Source organism: Apium graveolens, chromosome 7 (assembly GCF_009905375.1).
Source record: "Apium graveolens cultivar Ventura chromosome 7, ASM990537v1, whole genome shotgun sequence".
In the NCBI taxonomy this organism is placed as follows: domain Eukaryota; kingdom Viridiplantae; phylum Streptophyta; class Magnoliopsida; order Apiales; family Apiaceae; genus Apium; species Apium graveolens.
Window position 1 is genome coordinate 119,902,815 of NC_133653.1, and position 24,851 is coordinate 119,927,665.

Below are 24,851 nucleotides of genomic sequence, written 5' to 3' on the forward strand. Positions count from 1 at the left end.
ACATGCACGATTGCAAGTTAAAGTATACCTAGCTTTTAGAATTTCGGTTTTAGTTCATTTATTTTTTAGAGGCTAAACGAACGTGAAAATCTGATTCGCTAATTTCATGGCCAAAAAACTAATTTGCTCAACATCTTAGGTGGTTTTAGTTCATATGCATTTGAAGGGTACACAAAGAAGACATATCGGCGAGCAGGCATTTGACAGATGAAAATGAAAACCAATCTACAATCTTTAAAATTTAATTTAAAATTTTGTTACTGGGGGAAGAAAATGGTTTGCACGGCAGATGCATTTCCATGTCTACAATATTTATCATTAAAGACACTCCAGAACCTGGAAGAATTACAAGTCGATGAAGGAGCTCTGCCTTCTTTAAAAGCATTTCAACTCATGGGCTTAATTCTCCTAATTAGGTACTCACCTAACTTGGTTGAGTATAAATGGATTTTAATGTGAACGCAGGGGATGTATTTGTAATTACAGGTTTTAAAGCCTTTACATTTTTTCTTATTTTGCGTCTCCCTGTATTTTTTATTTCCATTTAACAAATTAAGATTCTAAGAATGGAAAACTCGAAAGACTACAATTGTCACTCTTAGGATCTGTAAATCTATGTATATTATAAAAGCTGAATCCTATCTTATGACAAATGTAATAAGTTGGTAGTTAGCTCCACATTTTTTCTATAATGTCTTCGTATATCAACTATATTCACATATTTGCAAGGAGTATAGTGAGGTATTAAGTTGCCTTTGATTATCTATTACTATAAAAATTTATACCAATAATATTTTTTGTGTTTACCCAATAAAGAAAACAAAGAGTAAAGACGATACATTAAGGATTCACGCTATGAGCTGTGTAGAACATCTAAGGCTAAGCCATGTGGTCTACATATCTGTTTCCTTTAATTTATTTACAGTGATAAAGATTTATAGATTATTTACAACATTGCAATATTATGTTTGTTGATAATCTATATAAATGACCTCAAGTTGAATATTCTATAATAGGTTAGATCTTTAAGGTTGTTTTGGTAATTAGAACCGTAAATGCAACTTACATTTTAGGTATGGAGTTTCATGTAAATAAATAAGGGGCTGTGATGGCGACGATTCACCCTGGGGATGAATGTTGTTGCACAACGGTTGCTGCAATGCTTGGTAAATTAAAGTCAAAACTCAAAAGACAAATTAGTTGCCTGCAAGTTTAATGATGGCCTCGTACTTCAAAGTTCAGAGCATTAATCATACTTGGTGAATGAATGTATTTGCATTATCTTCTTCCTCTTTTAGTTTTGCTAAGCTAATGCATTTGCATTTGTTAATATGTTGCTGCTACATTTTGCACCATAACAGTATTTTGACGAAATTGCTTACTATAAGCAGTAAGCACATATTGAAGGAAGGAAAATGTTTGACACTGATAACTCGGTTTCTTCCCAGGTCTTCTCCTTTCTCTCACGCGCTGCGACCCCTCCGCAGCGGTCTAGGTGTGGTTAACCTGCTAGATAGGGGTCTCTGCAAAACAGAATCGGAGGGGGTTATATCCCACGGCAACTCCGGTGTGAGAATAAGAAATGAGCTTTCTTGAAGAAGAAGAAGAAGAAGAAGAGGGAAGAAGGAGCTATTCAAAATATGTGAGGGTGTGTGTATATGTGTGTAGCAGTCAAAATATTTTCCAACCCCTAAAACCCTCTTTTTGGGGCCTTTTATAGGTCCTAAGATTTAGGATTTTTGGGGTTTGTACCTCTTCATCCTGACCTTTGATCATTCTTGGTTGGTGACAGGTTGGACGGTCCAGATGGGTTGTGTGGTCAGGTGTCCTTTCTCCATCAGAGCTGTCTTGGGATGATTACCCGTGAACGGCTGGGATGCAATTGTTTTATTTTGGGTAACATGAGACAGTTGACTCTTTTGTCCTGTGCCACGTGGTACCGGGGACCACTCCGGCTTGGGCCTGGGGTGGCATCTCTTTTGGGCCCCTGTTTTTCTATTTGGGCCTGATTATTTCTGGCATATGAGACACCTTGACATTTTCTTCTCTATAAATCAATTCATTTATATATTTTTGTGTTTTCTAAGTTCATAGCCCCTTATTACTTTTAAGTTATGTTCCAAAAATCACCCATTTTACCAATTAATTATCCTGGTTAATCGTTTTAATATATTTTGCAGATTCGATTTTAATTAGATTAATCAGTGCACTTTTTTCTTAAATTAATATACTTAGTTCAATAAATAATCATTGTTGTATTTAATTAAGCACATCTGATTAATAATATTTCGATCAATTATCGATTATCCAATTAGTCATCGGAAGGCTACTATATCATAAATGTCGATTTTTGCTTTTAGAAAAATGGTTTTAGGGATTATTTAATACTCCCTCCACCTTATGGTAAATTGGTAAATGTAGTTTTTCAAATTTTTACATTAAACTAAAAATATCTTTTTAGTAAACACATATAGGTGAAAGATGAGAAGCTCCACTTAGATATATTAAAAATACAGGGTATAAGTTGATATTTAATTAGATTTTTTGGTTTGGAAAAAGGTCTTATTAAAATTTCGGAGCCTGTTTGGATTTAAATTAGTTTTTGCCGTGTTTGTGCACATATTGTTCAGTTTAAATCTAAACGTTAGGAAAAATAAATAATTGCTCTATTAATAATCTACTATTCAAGCTTCTTTACAATTTTTTTTTTCTGTTTTATTCAATTCTCTTTTTCTGTTTTATTTGTGTACCACCGACAACCAAATATACAGTAGAGATACAAATATGTCATATGATGGTCTTTCTTCAAAAGATTATATAGCTAACATTCTATTATAGAATTTCATCAAAATGGTTCTAATGTAGAATAGCTATTATATTTAAATATAATAAAATATTTAACAATTGAAATTTGAAAAAAAATAATTGATTTTAAATTTGATTTTACTGTGAAATAATTTTGCACAAGTGTGATTTTACTGTTACAGAACCACTTTAAATTATTTTATCAAATTTCAATAATTTTTTAAATAAAAAAAATTGTGCAACTTCGTTTTTAATTTGATAATTAAATTTTGTAATTATATATGATGAAAATTGAAATAAATTATGTATTCCCTTCATGGATGGCCACCCTAGATATGATTATTAAAAAAAGTATTGTTATCTTTAAATCTTTAAATAATACAAAGCTACATTTTATGGAAATCCTATTTTGTATCGAGTAAAGCATGATATAAATAATAAGTTCTTCGTGATATGTGCTTTCTTATTTATGAATATTATGTATAATTATGAATATCTTATTTAATATACTGAGTGTAATATGAATTATATGCTAAAATACTCCTTACGTAATAAAATTTAAATATTGTGTAAGGAGATATTTATGCAAGGAAATCAAAGAAGCTTTTCCATTTTTCTCCATTTCTTCATTTTGCTCTCGGCCAAAATAATACCAGCAACTTCAAACTGTCATATCTCCTTCAATACTCATTCAAATATTGTGTTCTATAGCTCGTTGGAAAGGTATTGAGATGACCTACAACTCTTGTTCACAAGTCTCATCCAAATAATCATGGTAACACTCATTTTTACAGTTCTATAAATCGGACTAATTGTAACTCCAAAAGTTCTAACTCATTTCTTGAACTCCTTTGCAAGTTTGAACATGATAAACATAGATCAAGGCTCTCTTAAGGATGAAAATCTCTTTTAAGTGGTTTAAGGATCTAAGGAAGGTATAAACTTCAAACCCTAGCTTTGATTTTATGATTCCATTAAGTTTTATTGAAGCATTGTTAGTATTAAGGCTTGATCTTTGATTATAAGTAGTTTTGGTGGATATGTATTGGTTTTGAATATTGGGTCTTTGATTGGTTGGATAAATTGGTAAAACTTGGAGTTGGGGACTGATTTTGTAGTATGATGGTTTAATATTGTTGTGTTGTAGGTTGTGAGTGAATTGATGAGGATTTAGAGTGGTAATTATTTTGGGAATCTCGTAAACATAGCCGTCGTAATGCCCGTTTTCGTTAGACTGTTTCTGCATGAATCTTGGACCAGAGAACTCACTGTAATATTCTGACATTTGCCATGTTTAGCTAGATCATGTCGTAAGCTTCGTTTCGGTATGTGGTTCGCCTGCTTTCCATCTCTATGGACTGAAGCAAGCACCTAGAGCATGGTATGAAACCCTTTCTCAGTTTCCACTTGAAAGTGGATTCAAAAGAGGTACAATAGATAAAACCCTGTTTTATCTGAATAAAGGTAAAGATTTGCTTTTAGTTCAAATTTATGTTGATGATATCGTTTTTGGATAAACTAATCAAATACTGTGTGATAAGTTTTCAAAGTTGATGCAATCAAGATATCAATGAGTATGATGGGAGAGATGAGTTACTTCCTAGGCTTGCAGATTAAACAGACTGATAGTGACATCTATATCAATCAGTCCAAGTACACAAGAAATCCACTGAAGAGGTTTAATATGCAGGAAAGTGCAACTGCAAGTACTCCTATGGAAACTGCTACAAAACTTGATCCAAATGAAGGTACAACAGTTGATGTGACAACCTACAGATGTATGATTGGATCTCTGTTATATCTAATTGCTAGCAGGCCAGACATTATGTTTGCCACTTGTTTGTGTGCAAGATTTCAGGCAAATCCAAGGGAGCCACAACTTATTACAGTAAAAAGAATTTTCAGATACCTCAAGGGTACTGTTTCACTTGGACTTTGGTATGCAAGAGAAGCTAATTTTGCATTATATGGTTATTCAGATGCTGATTTTGCCGGATGCAAAATAGACAGGAAAAGTACATCAGGAAGCTGTCAGTTCTTGGGAGGCAGATTAGTCTCATGGTTCAGCAAGAAGCAGAAGTCTATTTCTACTTCAACTGCTGAGGTTGAATATATTGCAGCTGGGAATTGCTGTGCTCAGTTGTTATGGATGAGAAATCAGCTCATGGACTATGGATTATCATTCTCAAAAATTCGTATTTATTGTGATAATCAAAGTGCTATTGCTATGACAGGAAATCCGGTGCAACACTCTCTTACAAAGCACATCAGTGTCAGATATCACTTCATAAGAGAGCATGTCATGGAAGGAACCATAGAGCTTCATTTTGTTCCTACTGAATAGCAGCTGACTGATATCTTCACAAAGCCATTACCTGAAGCAATATTTACAAAGCTTGTGAATGAACTTGGTATGGTTAATTGGGACAAGTAAATTTTACTTCAATTATATTTGGTCAAATCCTGATGTATATTGATCAAATCCTGATATGTCCTAAATGCTTTATTTTTAGATATTAAGCCAAAAATATTTGATGTATTCTATTTTATATTCATGATAAATTAAGTGAATTTATTTGCTAATTATGCATATCCGAATAAATATATCACTGTCATCATTTCACATCGGTCTAGGGAGACGCACCTTAAAAAGAAATCTTTTGGTTAATTCATTAAGTTAACTCTACACTTAATCATTAATCAGTTCTCTAGTCCCTTGATATTCCATTGGCTATTTACCTGTCATTTCATCTCAGACATATCATCTTCTATCTCACACAAACTATTCTCTCTCTTTTAATCATCACTACTTTCTTCCTTCATAAAAATGGTTCTTGTAAACATGTTTATGAACTATGAAAACTTCTACGTCGAGTTCAGTTGTGGTGACTGGGAACAGGAATGGCACGTCACTGCCATTCCTAATGAGATATGGAACTTGGTTCCACAAGAGGTTCGGACAAATCTCTTGTTCTTTGAGATGGACTACCAACTCCATCTTGATCGCTTGGAAGAAGAACGGAGAGAGGCTATTCTTCAGCAAAAATGGATCATCCGTCTTGCAGTGCTAGTTGTCAACAACAGGAGGAACTAATTGACAGTTTTCCGTCTTAAACCAAGGTTGTTCATCATCTTAGACTAGGATTATCTTGTAATCTTTTGCATGTAATCTACAAATTTCATGAAATGTAATATTTTGATATATTAATGAAATTTCTTTTTACAAGATAGTCTTTGTTTATCTCGTATTATATGCATGTGAATGTTTTCGTTGAAGCCTGTTAATCTTTACTTCATCTACTTGAACTGTATTTCTTGATGAATATGTTGATTAAAATTGTGGTTGCTAATAATTTGTGATGCTTTGACAAACAAATGTTGAATTTGAATCGACATATCCTGAGTTAGTCAAATCCTGACAGAAGAAAGGTCTCAAATCCTGACGACAGGTCAGCACGTTCTATTTCAGATTATTAGTGGTAATCAATTTCTGAGTAAGATTTATTGTTGCAATTAAGTGTCTCACTTAATTAATGATTAATGGTGGATTATCAAATAAATAAATTTCTACAGTTGTGTCTTAATATAACGGTATGTATTTTGTATTTACTTCCACAATTTCCTCCAACGTCAAAATCAATTACTCAGATATTATTTCCTGTTCGAAGTCAAATTCGCTAGGTTACCTTCTTCATACAAGTGTGTTAAACATATTTCTGAATAGTGAAGCTATAAAACCAGAAGAAATTCTGTGACATAATTCATCATACACATAGTTTCACTGCGCACATCTCACACTCTCTCTCTCACAAGCTATTCACATCATGATAACTTCTGAAGTTTCACCACTCTTCAGTCAAACCACAATCATTCATGGAAACACATTTGGTACTAATAATTATTTAGCTCTGCTTACACATCAGTAGCTACCATCATCTTTTCATGATATTCAGTATTTTCTCCTTTTATGTCCATTTGGGTATGCTCTCACAAATCCTGTTAAGGTGTCATACAGGGCTGTCATGCAGGTCTGGAACACAGCTGTGGTAAATCCAACTCACACTGGCTTTTCTTTTGAGTATAAAGACCAAAGATATGAAGTTGATGCTGATATTCTGCTTCAAGTCTTGAGATTGCCTGTTCTTGATGGTGCTCCCGACACTCATACCAATGAGCAGCTGTTTGATATGCTAAGGACTTTAGGCTATCAAGGAGAAATCACAACCATTGGAAAACTGGTCAGGACCAAACTGAAAGAGAGTGGAAATTCTTCTTTGACTGCATCAGTAGATGTTTCTTGAATAAGACAACAAATTTTGATGCTCTTCCATCCACTTCCCTGAGAATTGGGTACTCTCTTCTTAACTCTGGTAATTTTGATAATGGTAATACTATATTACAGTTCATAATTGCTAGGATAGCAGATGCTTCAGGAGTAATAGGGTATACTAGATTTTTACAAATGATTTTCACTTATCTATGTCCTAATGATATTTTTGATGATGATGAATTATTCCCTATTTTTCAAATTTCTGAAAAAACAATCACCGATCATATCAAAAGGGATAAAAAAAATAAATTTCCAGGACCACCCTTTCTTCCTAGAGAGGTCAGGCAATTTCTGTTGAGAAATAGACCTACTCCTACACAAGTGCCTGCAAATCCTGATGCTGGCACCTCTATTGTTGGATTTTAAACGCAGCGGGGGCATGGAAAAATACTTTTACACATACAAAATTCAAATAAAAGCATATAAATCGTGAATAAAAATTCGAGGGATCGAATCTAACCTTTAAAATAATTCGTAGACAACGATCAGAGATCCTTAGCAGTTGCTCCTCAAGTGTGAAACACTCCACCGGTATCCACCAAGAAAACGATGTTAAGGAGGAGGAGGTGGAGAGAATTGGGTTTTCCAAACTTTTTGGGTTTTCGGGTTTGATATGGGTTAGAGTAAAATAGGGTCTATAATAGTGTATTTATAGGAAAAAATTTCAGCTGAAATTTTCCCATAAATATATTATTATCCCATTTATTATTCTCATTAATTAAAACACCTTTTAATTATTAATCCTTTTTCTAAACACTTTAGAAATAATTCTCTCTCTTGATTTAATTTCTAAAAATTAAATCCTTAATTAATAATATTAAGAACTTTTCTTAATTAATTTATAATCAATTAAATTTCATTTAATCAATTATTAAATTTGCCAATTATTTATTTATTTCATAAATAAATAATTAGCCATTATTAATTAATTCCTCCACCATTAAATCATTCTTTTATGGTGTGACCCTGTAGGTTCAATATTAAGCCGGTAGTAGAAATAATAATAATAAAACTATTTTATCATTATTTATATAAATTCTCTAATTTATTAAATATGATTAATTAATTAATCACATTTATTCTACATCGTGAGGGATACTTCTCAGCATATCGCGACTATCCGAATAATATGAATTCACTTCTTAGAATACCAAGAACCTATTCAGTGACTAGTTACCGTACAATAAACTCCTTCTACCCTACAATATCCCGATTAAATACAAGGCATGAATCTCGTGTCAAGCCTATCTAATTCAATCACTTTGCTTACCATTTACTATCGTAGTTCTATGCTAATTAGAAACTCCTTTCTAATTTCATTTACTCTGGCCAGAGATTCCTGAACTAGCATAAGTGGATCAGCCTTGAACATTCGCTTTCTTCACTGGAAGGGGTAGATCCTTTATTGATCATACACTATCTTCGTGTACAAATTCCTATACCCAGAAGAGCCCTAATAATTGTCCCTGGAGACTAAGAACTAAACCAAAGCATAGTTCAGTGTACACAAGATGACTATGATGACCTCAAGTCTAAGGATACTTGTACAACTATCACTATGTGAACAACTGCTGACACGTGAGTGAACTTCATCAGTTGTTCAGCTGTGCGAGTCATGTTCAGTGAACTTATTCCATAATAAGCACCTACATACTAGCTATAGTGTCATCACACAAATGTCTATGAGAACAGACATCCTTCATAATGAAGCAAGCATAGTATATACCGATCTTTGCGGATTATTAATTACCAGTTAGTAATCCTATGACCAGGAACTATTTAAGTTTAGAGTTATCATCTTTTTAGGTCTCACTATTATGATCTCATCATAATCCATAAAAAGCTTTACTCTAAACTATGGTATATCTTATTTAAACACTTAAATAGATAAAGCCCGTAATAAAAACAAAACAAGTCTTTATTAATATCAATGAAATCAAAAAGATTACATAAAATTTATTCCTAAATCCTCATACATGATTGGACTTAGGACATATTCCTTTCAATCTCCCACTTGTACTAAAGCCAATCACTCTGGTATCTAATACCCATCTTGTCTTTATGACGATCAAAGTGACTTTCATAAAGTAGCTTTGTGAGTGGGTTTGCTACGTTGTTATGTGTATCAACTCTAATTCAATACAATATAAGAAATGTTACCGCGCTCCCACTAACCCTTTTGTAGACGCATGGTTCATCTACGTTTTTGATAAAATCAAACTCTTTGATTGTCTCATCAAAATAAATGTTCCATCTACGAGAAGCTTGCTTTAAACCACATATGGTTCGCAGTAGCTTACACACTAGGCTTTCATTTTCCTTGGAAAGAAAACCATCTGGCTATATGCCATATCTCATAGTCGTAGTAAGCAGCAATCGCAAGCAAAATCCGAACTGATTTTAACAGGGCTACGTGTAAAAGGTTTCATCAAAGTCAATCCATTGCCTTTGTTTGAATCCTTTTGCCACAAGCCTGGCCTTATAGGTCTCCACCTGGCCATCTGCTATAATCTATCTTTTGTATACCGTATACATAGATCCCATTCTGGATTTCATGGCACTATGCCATTTCTCTGAGTCAACACTACTCATAGCCTCATTATAGGTCACAGGGTCGTCATCATCAATGATTGACAACTCATTGTCATTCTCAATGACAAGGCCATAATACCTCTCAGGTTGGTGAGACACTCTCCCTGATCTATGAATGGGTTGTTCCACAAAAGGTTGTTCAGTCAGAACAAGTGTTTCCACTTGATCCGTAGTAGTTTGTGCTTCTTGAACTTCATCAAGTTCAATTTTGCTCCCACTGTTTCCTTCAAGGATAAACTCCTTTTCCAAGAAGGTTGCATGTCTGGATACAAACACCCGATGATCGGTGTAAAAGTAATACCCTAAAGTCTCTTTAGGATATCCCACAAAACTACATTTTACGGATCGATATTCCAGCTTATCTGGGTCAACTTACTTGACATAAGCTGGACATCCCCAAATCTTAACGTGTTTAAGACTCGGTTTCCTTTCTTTCCATATCTCATACGAAGTTTGAGGAACAGATTTTGGAAGGCACCTTATTCAGTAAATATGCTGAGGTTTCCAATGCATAACCCCATAGGAATACTGGAAGATTTGCATAGCTCATCATGGACCGAACTATGTCTAACAAAGTTCGATTTCTCCTTTCAGATACCAATCTGGAGAGTCTACTGGGAGACTATACCATTTACTTTGAGATAATCTAGAAACACTCCATTAAAGTATTCACCACCTCGATCTAATCGAAGAATTATAATACTATATTTGGTTTGTTTCTCCACTTCATACTTATACTCTTTGAACTTTTCAAAGGCTTCAGACTTGTGTTTCATCAAACACATATCCGAATCTAGATCTATTATCCATGAAAGTAATGAAGTATGAAAATCCACCCATGGCTTGCGTAGACATTGGTCCACATACATCTGTGTGTACCATTCCTAGCAAATTTGCAGCCCTCTCTCCATGTCTACTAAATGGAGACTGCAATGCCACTATAAAGTGAGATTTTTATCATCCCTTTTCTTTTATTAGTTTGTTCAATCTGAAATAAATTATGTCGCATACATACAAACCATTATTTAAAGCACCACGTCCATAAAGAATATTATCTCTAAGAATAGAACATTCATTATTCTCAATAATAAATGAAAATCCAGCCAAGTCTAACATGGGAATAATATTCCTCACAATCGAGGGAACAAAATAATAATTATTTCAAACAATAGTCTTACCCGTAGGCCTATGTAAATGAAATAATTCTACATCTACAGCAGCAACTCTTGCTCCATTTCCCATCAGTAGAATCACCTCCTCTTCCTCAAGAGTCCTACTTCTCCTTGGTCCCTGCAACAATTGCAGATTTGAGAACCACAGGCGGTATCTAATACCCAAGTAGAAATTTAATTTAATGACATATTCACTTCTATCATGAACATACCTGAATCAGAAGCGGTAGTCTCACTACCCTTCTTCTTCTTCAATTCTGCAAGGTCCTCTTCCAGTGCCCCACCTTGTTACAGTGAAAGGAAACAACTTTGCTCTTGGGGTCTTCAGCTTTTGGTGGAACCGGATTTTCTTCACCTACTTTCTTCTTCTTGGAAGAGTTCCTCTTCCTTTTCTTAGGATTGGAACCTTCACCAATTAGAAGAACAAAACTCTTCTTAGGGGAAAATTTGATTCCGCATTATCGATCAAATATCGACTCAAACTGATACACAAATCAAATGACATTGCAATCTAAAAGAAATTAGGTCTTAAAAGTATTTTTATTGGAAGCGCAATATTTTTCTGAGTCTGTACGCGTTCGTTTCATATTAAACGGACAAACGGTTGATTTATTATGAATTTTTGAACATTTTTCAGAATAAAACGGGTCTCCGAATCATTTAATAAATAATAAGGCTCGAACACTCGAAAATAATTTTATAAAAATTATCGAGCCTAGAAAATAATTTAAAATAATATTTTAAAGCTCGAAAAATTCTGTCTCTCACAAAGTAGTGGAGTATTTAAACCTCGAGACATTTGTAAGCTCATATGTATTATATCGAAAGAATTTGGAGCTGAAAAGGAATATAAACTGTTATTAGGTGCATTCTCCCAACAGAATGTAATCTATTGAAATTCGCTTGTCCACCAGGGCATCTGAATGAGAGTCACTACTCCTTGATCTAAATATTTTCTATGCACACGTGAGATTCACACACAAAGAAGGTATTGATGCAGCAATTGATGTTACACCATATTAAGGTCACTAACAATAGTTGAATCTAAATCCTCAGATCCTGGCTCATGCATGAGTCCACCTCAACTGTTTTTGTGCTAATTTTATGCATCTTTTAAAATTCTCTTTTACAGTGGCTTCTCAGTGTAAGTGAGTCACGACTGCTTATCAGAATTTATGCTATTATCAGAGTATTTCTCCAGTAATCATAGAGTGTGAACAGTCACCAAGAAAAAATATTTTGCTTTTCTAATGCATATTTACTTAATACCAGCTATGCACTTGGGTCGTCCCATTCACATTTTTACTCTAGATCTCAAAGGAGTACCTGATATTATTCTTTGATTTTTTTTTTGATTTTTTTCTTTTGATAAGTGAGGTTTATCAGCATTTAGTACATTCAGCAGTTTTACTAGAAACAGAACTTAAACAGGTGAGTAGCATTATTCTAATTTGGGACTTAGTAGTAAGATGAATAAAGTAAACTAAACTAAGCTCAAGTATCAGAATTTGCTTGTGTCATAAGATTTCCACAGAAATAATTACTTCTTTCATGGGATCATTTGTTTATTGAAGACTAGTAGGTCAGTATCTAGCACAATTATCCTCATAGGATCGAATAGTTACTTAAACAGATATATCACTTATTAGAGTTAAGAAATATGTATCAGACAACAGTCAGTACTTAAAAACATTTATCAATTAATGCACAGAATACACAAAGAGATTAATTCTGTAAATACTGATCATAAAGTCTGATAACATAGAACAAGTTTAAGCAGATTTAGAGAAAGAACCTGAAATCATTCCAAGTTCATTTACCAATTTTGAAAAAGTAGCTTCACACAGTGGTTTTGTGAAGATATCTGCTACTTGTTGATCTGTGGGAACAAAATGCAATTCCACTGTACCTTCATCCACATGTTCCCTGATGAAATGGTACCTGATGCTGATGTGCTTTGTCATAGAGTGTTGAACTGGATTACCTGTCATAGCAATAGCACTTTGATTATCACAGTAAATAGGGATTTTGAAATATGTTAACCCATAATCCAGTAACTGATTCTTCATCCAGAGAATCTGTGCATAGCAGCTTCCTGCAGCAATATACTCTGCTTCTGCAGTTGATGTGGAAATTGACTTTTGTTTCTTGCTATACCAAGAAACCAACCTGCCTCCAAGAAATTGGCAGCTTCCACTTGTGCTTTTCCTGTCAATTTTACAACCTGCAAAATCTGCATCTGAGTAACCTATTAATTTAAAATCTGATTCTCTAGGATACCATAATCCTAGATCAGCTGTTCCTTTAAGATACTTAAAGATTCTTTTTACAGCTGTTAAGTGAGGTTCTCTTGGATCTGCTTGAAATCTTGCACAAAGACAGGTAGCAAACATGATATCTGGTCTACTAGCAGTTAGATAGAGAAGTGAGCCAATCATACCTCTGTAATCAGTAATATCTACTGAATTACCAGTATCCTTATCCAGTTTTGTTGCAGTGGCCATGGGAGTGGATGCACTTGAACAGTCTTGCATTTCAAATTTCTTCAGCAAGTTTCTGGTGTACTTAGATTGACAAATAAAAGTTCCTTCTTCACTCTGTTTGACTTGAAGGCCCAGAAAATAACTGAGTTCTCCCATCATACTCATCTGATATCTTGACTGCATTAGTTTGGCAAACTTTTTGCAAAGTTTGTCATTTGGAGACCCAAAAATAATATCATCAACATAAATCTGGATCAAAAGTAAGTCCTTGCCATGGTTGAGATAGAACAGTGTTTTGTCAATAGTTCCTCTGTTGAATCCACTTTCCAGAAGAAACTGAGCTAAAGTCTCATACCATGCTCTAGGAGCTTGCTTAAGTCCATAAAGTGCTTTATCAAGCCTGTAGACATAATCTGGATGTTTGGAATCTACAAAGCCTGGAGGTTGTTCAACATATACCTCCTCTTCCAATTCTCCATTGAGAAAAGCACTTTTCACATCCATTTGAAAGACAGTAAACTTTTTGTGAGCAGCATAAGCCATGAATATCCTTATGGCTTCTAACCTAGCAACTGGAGCAAATGTTTCATCATAGTCAATTCCCTCCTGTTGAGAATATCCTTTTGCAACCAGCCTTGCCTTGTTCCTTACAATTATGCCATCACTATCAGTTTTGTTTCTGAATACCCACTTTGTACCAACAACCGATCTATTCTTAGGTCTTGGCACTAAGGTCCAGACTTTGTTTCTTTCAAATTCATTCAACTCTTCCTGCATTGCTTGCACCCAATCAGCATCTTGAAGAGCTTCTTCCACTTTCTTTGGCTCAGACTGAGAGAGAAAAGAATTGTAAAGACATTCATTTGAAGTACCTGTTCTAGTTCTGACACCTGCCTCAAGATTTCCAATTATCAAATCAGGTGTATGTGATTTTGTCCACTTCCTTGCAGATGGAAGATTTTCTCTAGAACTGGATGCTCCCCCATGATTCATGCTGTCTTCGGTTTCATTTTCTGATGCTCCCCCTGAAACTATGCTCTCTGAGTTGGATCCTTCAGTATTTAGATTTTCAGTACTGTCAGTACTTGGCTTATCAGAACTTGACGAATCAGAATTTGAAGAGCCAGATGTATGTTTTGATGCTTCTTGAGATGTGATAATATCTTGAGTATGCTCCCCCTGCATTGGTGCATCTTCCTTTGACGTAGTCACCACAGTTTCAATAACATCAGAGTTTAATCCATCAGAATTTACAGTATCAGGACTTAGACTGTCAGGACTTGAGGTATCAGAATATGAATCTTCATTTTCAAATCTCAGCTGATCATGATCAATGCAATCTTCAAGTCCAGTGATCTTCTTGTCATCAAAAGAGACATTGATAGATTCCATGACCACTTTTGTTCTCAAATTATAGACTCTGAAGGCTTTTGTAGAAAGTGGATATCCAACAAAGATTCCCTCATCAGCTTTTAGATCAAACTTGGATAGCTGTTCAGGATGAGTCTTGAGAACAAAGCACTTACATCCAAATACATGAAAGTATTTGAGATTTGGCTTCTTGTTCTTCACCATCTCATATGGTGTTTTTTCATGCTTGTTAATGAGTGTTGCATTTTGAGTAAAATAAGCAGTCTGCACAGCTTCAGCCCAGAAATAGGTTGGAAGCTTTGCTTCTTCAAGCATTGTTCGTGCAGCTTCAATGAGAGTTCTATTCTTCCTTTCAACAACTCCATTTTGCTGTGGAGTTCCAGGAGCAGAAAATTCCTGCTTTATTCCATGATTTTTGCAGAACTCTTCCATTATCAGATTCTTGAATTCAGTGCCATTATCACTCCTCAAAATTTTCACAGAATCTTTGATCAATTTATCCAGATGTTTGACATGATCAATCAGGATAGATGCAGTTTCACTTTTTGTGTGCAAGAAATACACCCATGTGTATCTGGTGAACTCATCTACTATGACCAACGCATACTTCTTCTTTGCAATAGACATGACATTCACTGGACCAAATAGATCAACATGAAGTAGATAATAAGGCTCAAGAATTGATGATTCAGTCTTGCTCTTGAACGAAGATTTTCTTTGTTTAGCCTTCTGACATGAGTCACAAAGACCATCAGGAACAAACACTGATTTTGGCAGTCCTCTCACAAGATCTTTCTTGATTAGTTCATTTATCTTGTTGAAGTTTAAATGAGAGAGTTTCTTGTGCCAATTCCAGCTTTCTTCAGTTAAGGCTCTACTCACTAAACAGATTGCGATTCCATCAGAACTTGTTGAAAGCTTAGCTTCATAAATGTTACCACGCCTGAATCCCTTCAGAACAATTTTTTCTTTAGATTTACTAACTATTTCACAATGTTCTGCAAAGAAATCAACATGATAACCTCTGTCACAGATTTGACTTATACTCAGTAAGTTGTGTTTAAGTCCTGAGACCAGAGCTACATCTTTAATGATGACATTCCCAAGATTGATATTGCCATATCCCAAAGTTTTTCCAATGTTGCCATCTCCATAAGAAACACTTGGGCCAGCTTTCTCCACAAAGTCTGATAGCAGGGCCTTATTTCCAGTCATATGTCCTGAACATCCACTGTCCAGAACTAAAATATTTTTCCTGTTGCCCTGCAATCAAAAAGACAACTAATAATTAGTTTTAAGGACCCAGACTTGCTTGGATCCTTTGGCCTTTTTAGGTTTGTTAACATTTGCAGCGGATTTAGCATCAGATTTTATGTTAACAGTTTTCTTATCAGAACTTATACTACCAGACTTTGAATCAGAACTTACACTAGAAGGAACAACAGAAACTTTCTTTAAAGAAGGTTTTATTTGATAATAATCATAGTACAAACTATGATATTCCTTACAAGTATAAATGGAATGCCATAAACTACCACAATGAAAACAAGGATTTTGTGGTTTGTATCTAACAGACTGACTCTTAACTCCTGATTTTGAAGATAAGGAGTTAATATTCTTATTCTTCCTGCAAAAAGAAGCCAGATGGTTAGAACTTCCACAGTTATGACACGCTTTCCTAGGAGCATCAGGAACAGATTTATAGTTATTGCTTTTATTTACACCTTCCTTTCCATTCCTGTTTTTCCTAGGTGATTTTACCTTGTTTGCATTCTTAACATCTTTCAGCTTATGCTTAAGCTGCTTCTTTGTCATTAAGCCTATGTTAACTTCAGCTGTCTTTTCCTGTTTTAGTTTGTCAGAAGCTAATTCCTTTTTAACTTCTGATTTCTCATTTTCAGATTTTTCAGTTACAAACTTAACAGGTTTTAACTTCGGCTTTTGCTTATCAACAGGCTTAATTTCTACAGTTCCTTTTTCATTTTTATTTTCTCCATAACCTAAGCCCTCTTTCCAGTTTCCACTGCTTAGCAAATTTTGAGTTGTTTTGCCAGAGTTAGTCCAAGTTCTGATAATCTCTCTCTCCTTTTCTAACTCAGTTTTTAGAGATTCATTCATTTTTAGCACTTCATCCCTAACATAAAAAGCATCATCTCTATCCTTCTGAGTTTGATGGAACATGACTAACTCTTTTTCTAAGAAATCATTTCTTTTCCTAAAAGCAAGATTTTCAGAAGTTAATCTTTCACATGTTAAAGTTTGATCTCTATAACTAACAAACATGGTTTTAAGATATCTTCTCAACTCATTAATATCATCAGTATGAAAAGCATAAGTAGTCTGAGGTACCTTTGTTTCAGCAGCTTCAGAACTGCTCTCAGAACTTGATTTATCAGCATTTGCCATCAATGCATAGTTCTCCTCACTTTCAGAGTCTGAGGTGTCTGTCCAGCTTTTCTGCTTTGTGACAAGAGCTTTGCCTTTGTCACTCTTGGTCTTCTTGCAATCAGGAGATATGTGGCCTTTCTCACCACAATTATAACATTTAACATTAGCGTAATCTCCTCTGTCAGACTTTCCTCCTCTTCCTTCAGATCTTCTGAAATTCTTCTTATCAGAACTTATGCCTTTTCTGGAAAACTTCTTTCCCTTCCTGAACTTCCTGTATGCAATCTTTGTGATTCCTTTCACCATAAGAGCACACAGCTTTATCATCTCCTCATCAGCATCAGTTTCAGGCAAGCTTTCAGAATCTGAGTCATCATCACTCTCAGAACTTGATGACTCAGTATCAGACTTTATGATAAGAGCTTTACCCTTGTCTTTCTTTGAGGAAGGTGGTTTGGGGGATTCCTCTTCAGCCTTGAGAGCAACTGTCCTTGACTTTCCTCCTTTCCTCTTGCTTCTTTGTTCCATCTCAAGTTCATGAGTCTTGAGCATTCCATAGATTTCATCAAGAGTTGTTTCATCAAGATTGTAGTTGTCTTTTATTGTTGTTGCCTTCAAATCCCAACATTCAGGAAGAGCTAACAGGAATTTAAGGTTTGTATCTTCAAGATCATACTCCTTATTTACTAATGACAAGTCATTCAAGAGTTTGACAAATCTATCATATACATCAGTCAATGACTCATTAGTCCTAGAGTCAAAGTGTTCATACTCTTGAGTGAGTATTGTCTTCCTGTTCTTCTTAACTGTTTCAGTTCCTTGACACCTTATCTCCAGTGCATCCCATATCTCCTTAGCAGTCTTGCAGTTGATTACCCTGTTTGACATTACATTATCAATGGCACTATGCAATAAGTGTCGTACCTTGGCATCCTTAGCAATAGATGCTATATCTTCAGCAGTGTAATCACTCTTTTCCTTTGGTACGGTCATTGCTGCTTCACCTGCAACTACAACAGCGAGCTTGGTAGGTTTGTGAGGCCCTTCCTTGATTCTATCAAGGTATTCTGGATCTGTTGCTTCCAGAAACATGGTCATCCTTACCTTCCATATGGGATATTCAGATGGTCTCAATATGGGAACTCTGATAGTCTCATATCGACTCTGAGTTGATGTCTTTGATGATTCCTCAGTTTTGGTAGGCTTAGTTGGAGTTTCCGTGTCAGACATGATTGTGTTTGGATCTTTAACTGTATGTGTGTTAACAGAAGGCTCTGATACCACTTGTTAGGTCACACTTTCACTGTAGAGGGGGTGAATACAGTGTTTATTACAATCAAATCAAACTTCAAGAACTTATGTAACAGAAAACAAACTTTATTGAAACAATAAACTCTGTTACAATATGGAACTGTTATCTCTCAGTGATGAACAAAATATCACGAGAGCTGCTAGGGTTACAGAAAATAATATTCTCGATAATGATAACACTTATAGTGTAAACCCTATGTCTGTGTTTATATACTACACAGTTACAAGATAATCGCTAATTGATATGGAATATAATTCTGCTTCCTAATATATATCAATCAGATATCTTCTATTCCAAGTATTCCATTCTTCACGGAATTCCTTCTTCATGCATATCTCTTCTTATGTTTATCTTGATCTTCTTAACTTCAATCAGCTACTGTCCTTATCTGATCGTTCTTCAGCACTTAAGTTCTGATATCTATCTCCTGATAACATAAGTACTGATATCCCTTAAGTTCTGACTTCCAGTATAAGTACTGATCAACAGTTAAGTACTGATTTGTTCTGTTCAAATAAGATCTGAAATCTAAACATAAAACATATTAGCCATGACATTATCAAATATATCTAACAAGTTAACTGTATATAATTGTAAAACAACTATTATTGACTATTACTACAGCCTATACACACATGCAGATGTTAAATATAGTCGCGACAAACTCACCTATGAAAATATGTTTCCGAAAATACAAATGCCATGTTATTAAGTACATAACCCGATAAGCCAAGCACAACCCTGTATCCAACAAGTGGAACTAAGGGAGCAAAAACTACAAGTCACACAAGCATATAATAATATCAGTATAACTTCAAAACTTTGACATTTAAGATATCAAGTCTTCAAAAGTGATCAATAGCTCCATAGTTGTTCCGATAAATTTTATAGATCCATTTATTCATATCTGAAATACCACATAACCTGTTGGTCGCTAGACCTCAGATATCTTTTTCTCTTATTAACCATAATATTCTATAGTTGCAAGTGACAAATTCATTATTCATTAATAAGTTAAATATTCATAAAAACACTACACCATAAAACGCCTATTGTAACATTAAAAATACATTACAGTAGGGGGTAAATATGTTGCTCTTGCCCCATTTATAAGCTAAGATAACATTTTATTAAAGATAGGTTTTTCAATGTCAGGGGTCTAAAGTAACATCTCTAGTACCTAAGGCAACATCACATTTTATGTTACTATAGCTTGCTAATGCAATTAAAGGAGAGATCAGTTGTAACTTAATTTTTATGTTACCTTAGAGTTTTAAAGAGTTTTTTAAAAGTGGTCCCCAAAGTGGGACCCATTAGCTGACGTGGTAAGTGTGGAGCCCACAGTGCTGAGTTGTCTTGATGACGTGGGAAATGTGCCCATAGAACCTAATCTAACACTTTGAAAAGCTGGTGTAACATTATAACTAGCCTAATGTAGCATTTTAAACATACTAAGGTAACAATTTAGGAGGCTATTGTAACACTTTAGCACAAAAAAATTGAAATGCTTATTCTTTAAACTGAAGAATCCCAATTATATAATTTCGTAACTGTAAAATAATGCATCCAACCCAAATATTAAACATCCAAATCTACAACTAAAATTAAAAGTCCAAACTAACTATAAACTAGTTCACATTATTTACTTAACAACAGCCAAAGATTATAAATTTTAAAAAGTAATTTTAAGAATTTGCTTCACTTTCTCCTCGACTCCACCATCCGGGCATTTGCCTTTTTATACACGCGAAGCTTTCTCTTGTAAGCTTTCTTTCTTCCCTGAAATATTAACTAAGTTATTTGCAAACAACAAATCGAACCAGCAAATAACAGAAACATAACTAATTAAACCAACTAATTTACCAACTACAACCATCTCAAGTTTACAACCTCAAAAATAACAGTAAATATAACTAATTAAACCAACTAATTTAATATCCCAAAACTTAAAAAAGGAAAATTTCCATATAACACTTAAACAAGGAAAATTTCAACAGCTTTCACTTAACTCTCAGATGTACCAGATGCATCAGCAACAATCTAATCAATTCAACATGCATCAACTACAATAGTAGAAGCAGCAATCCCAGTCACCGCAGAATGAAAGTACAAACACAAAGCATGAATCTGCTTATAAGGTTTCGGCAGATTAGGGACATTTAGCTTGATACAGTTACTTGTCTATTATGTCTGGTTGTCATGATTTGTCTTTCAGTATTGCATTCATTCTTTAGTGTTGCGTCACAACAAAACAGATGTGGTGCCTGCAGGACAAGAATCTCATTGTTCTTGCAGGTTCAGCCTAAATGCTAGTCACATACACAAGTATTAAATAATTACAGATTTTAATTGCTCTGCTATGTTGTACTGGATATATTACATGTTCTATTAAGATATTTATAGAGCTCGACTTTGAAGTTTTTTCTGTTTTTTATTTTTTATCAAAACAAATTTCTTCGATGGCTTTAGATATTTGTTAGCATCATCATGTTTCCTGTTCTGATTCCTTCCAAAACTACTATTTGTTATTACTATATTGTACTGGTTCTAATATCTTATTCCTTCCAGAACTTTAAAATGGAAATGACTGCTTGGATACTGCAATACATGGTGATTTGATATTTATGCACTACGGAAAGTACTCATATAGATGTTGATTGAATATACCATCAATCCAAGAGTTATTTAAATTAGACATTAATGGGATACACACCTTATGTTGACCACTTCTAATGAGTTTACGGATGTTGCACCTTTAAAGTCAGGATCAGCCTCCACTTTAACCATAGAATGTTTAACCTGAATTCTTCCAGGCAGAAGCTAAATATTTTTTAAATAAGCCCTTGTCAATAAGCATAACAATTAAAGAAATAAGTTAGTATATAAGTCGGAAAAACTAGCCCAAACATTAACTTACATTGAAAAGACATGACAAATTAATTAAAAATTTTAAAAGTGATATAACTGCTATAGTGTGATAAAACTAGAACAGGGACTCTACCTCATTAAATATGAAGATAAAACCACATTAGGAATAAAACTAGCCCAAACTTTAAATTACATAGAAATGCATGCACCAGCTCATAGAACTGCTTATTCAATATACACACAGATAAGTATCATGACTCATAAACACCAAACACCATGATCCATGATACATATTTTATTTAATATACAAGTAATAAGCACATGACCTTTTATCGTTATCAAATTAAAAATAATAGATTAACCATATAGTAAACTAATATAGTAAACTCCTTAATTTGATCCTGATGTACGTTTAGATATCTCTCAGTTACAAAAGGCCATCGAATAAGATGCACATACAATTTTACTACTTATCAAATTATTTAGTTTCTCGGTGATAAACTTTAAAAGAATCTTAATTACCACTTGTACACGATTAAAAAGACGATTTAAGAACACTGACCTTAGTGACTGCGTCTTGCTGTATTCTCTCATGTTCACTCTGCAAGAGGATATCATGTTAAATCTAAACGAAGATCCTGTAAACCAGACTCAAATAGGGGAAATCATTTCCATGTCGTAAACAACAAATTTGAGACGTTAAGGGGTAGAGAAACAACACTGCAAGAACTGGCTTGGGTACAATTTCTAGGAGTTCTTCATCTAAACCATACACATCATAGCACCCTGACTCTTTTTCACCGACACCAAGAGTCTAGATAAACTATATTAAAATAAATTTTATTTACAGGTGAAGCAATCTGCAAATTTTGTGCCTCCTGCACTAGTCAAATGTTGCATTTATGAGAAGTGCCATGGTGAATCCCATGCATAAATAAAAAAATTAATATAACTAAATATCAGTTTCGCTTTATCCTCCAAATAATATTATTATCCCACGTACTCTGTAACATGAAGGTCTTTCTGATGCCTTTCAACATAATATATAAAGAAAATCACATACACAATCCTTTAATTTGCAAAAGATTACCCAATTCTCTGCTACCCGCAATACTACTGCCATGCTTCTACTACAATCAGTACATAAGTCAACATCTAATCACATTCCACAAAAAGAATTGAAGTACTTCCAAGTGTCAACGGTGACCAATTAAAAATATAAATATAATTGACACACTAATATTGCAACAAAAACTACAGTAGAGGATAAATGTATGCAAGATTTATGTAATCTATTATTATGTTTTTACGTCCCAAATCATAACACTCTTATTTAATCCCACCAAAGACGACGACTGGGAGACTTCCAATAATAAAACTAAAAGAGAAAATAGTGCATAGAAATGAAGAGAACACTCCATGTTCAGTCGATAACTTATGGTAAGTTATCACTCCCTGTTTTAAGATAAATGACTGTTAACTCGACGATAAGGAGAGACATGCTTCTGGTAGTCTCCAAACTCTCAGCTTGAGAGGCCAAGTACTTGAGCGCAACGACAATATCGCCAATGATAGGACGGAAAGCTGGTTGATCCTAAATTGGGCATCCTAGGAATCAGAATCCAACTCTCTGAAAAGATAGTATCAGAATAAGAAATCACAATTAAGCAACCACATTTCAATAAACATATAATATAGCTAAAATGTCATTCTAACAAACCTTTTCCGCCTGATACCTAAGCTCATGCATCTCCTTTCGACTTTCATCAGCAAATTTCGCCACTTTTACTTTATAATCCTCCATTTCCTGCATTTCGGAAGCAAAATACCTCTCCTTCTATCTTTCGAACTCCTCCAGCTCATGCACCTCACACTTCAAAACCCTAGTTTTAAACCAAAACAATTCAATCAGTACATCCCAACTAACAACTTTAACAATGTAATATAATCACTACGAGAAACAGCTAAAGCGATATATACGAAACAAAAAAACCTGAATTATTACAAAACGTCTGTATACTCGGAATCGAGTAGATATATTCGAGAATTAAGAAATGAAATAACGAAATGCTTAGAAGCAATTTGTTGTTGGAGATTCAAACACCTATGATCGGCTAATTGAATGGAAGAGATTTTGAAAGCTAATAATTGAGAAATGAGAGAGATGAGTGTATTGGAAATTTGGGCGGAGGGATATGAGAACCAGAGAGACTGTCTAGGAGAGGAGAGGAGTGGGTGACTTTTAGGGTTATTGAAAATTTGGCGGCATTTTACCCAAAATTTGGGCGGCCCTTATTAAAATTTTGCCCTGTTTTATTAAAATTTTAATGTTAAAAAAGTTTCATAAAATATTTATTGTTTTTTTAATAAATAAAAATTTAGTTATTATTTTAGAAAAAATATTAATTACTTATTTCTATTTGTTTACTTTTAAAAATTTGTATATATATATAATTTTTATTTTAAAAACTTCTATATTAGTGCTCATCTAAAAATACGAGGAATGTAAACTATTTTTAATTTTTATTACTTAAAATTCAATTTTTAAGTTTTTAAATTTAATACTTTTAAAAGTTCCTATTTAAAATTTTATTGAATATTTCTTATATCCACAAGTATCTTATATATTAAATTTGTATATCACCTTAAATATTTTTATAAAATTAATATTAAATTTTAAAAAATATTATATTTATGTTTTAATACTCTAAGATAACACTTTGACAGAATTTTACAAGCTGGAACACTTTTTACCTAGTGCAACATCACGTTTTTGGCTAAGGTAACATAAAAAATACAATGTTAAATTAGCTTTTGAGTACCATATCTAGGGTAACATATTAGGTAACATTCTTGAAGAGGGGCGTTGCGATAGGCCTTATATGGTATAGTGAAAAATATCATTTGTAAATTCATTAAATTTAGATGTAAAAACAGCCTGAAAATAATGTAGGGACGATAAATATCAATTGTTGCACATACCACAGAAATACTCTATCCATTTCCAAAATGAATTACTTATTTCTTACCTTCTATCAAAGTCTAGCTAGTCAAATTTTTCCCCTGCGTATAATAAAATCATCTTACACTCAAGTTAATAGTTTGTGTGTGTGTGTGCGCGCGACTTACAAAGCTTAATAAATAACAAATAACCACTTTTCGACAACACAAAAATGCAGAAAGGAAGCAACGGCCAGAAGGCGTAAGACTACTCGTATTCAATCTTTGAATCTCGAAGGTTAAGCAATGGCATCAATATGGCCCATTTTCTGCTGAACCTTAGAGAACTCCCCCTGAGTCTCGGAAGTGGTGAAATCAGAAGCCATGGCCTTCATTCCCTGAGAAATCCATTTCACAACAGGCTTCCCCAAATCTCTTCTCCCTAAAAGATCACCATTCCGATACATCGCCCGCATATAAAAAACCTTGTTAGATTGAGCATGAGGCTGCTCTTGAGGCTTGTTTTTGATAATCTTGGGGATTTTGGTTTTGGAAACCTGAACTAACCTCCTCTTACCAATACTTATATT

The 24,851-nt window shown here is 34.2% G+C and overlaps 1 long non-coding RNA gene across 1 annotated transcript; it reads right to left on the reverse strand.

The window, feature by feature from the left end:
• Window positions 1-19,988: 19,988 nt before the first annotated feature.
• On the reverse strand, window positions 19,989-23,551 carry LOC141672687 (uncharacterized). Its single transcript, XR_012555655.1, has 5 exons — window positions 23,315-23,551; window positions 23,042-23,204; window positions 21,884-22,951; window positions 21,167-21,273; window positions 19,989-20,232 (listed from the first exon to the last, which is right to left on the reverse strand). It is a non-coding gene; the product is annotated as an uncharacterized LOC141672687 (long non-coding RNA).
• Between the last annotated feature and the right edge of the window lie 1,300 nt (window positions 23,552-24,851).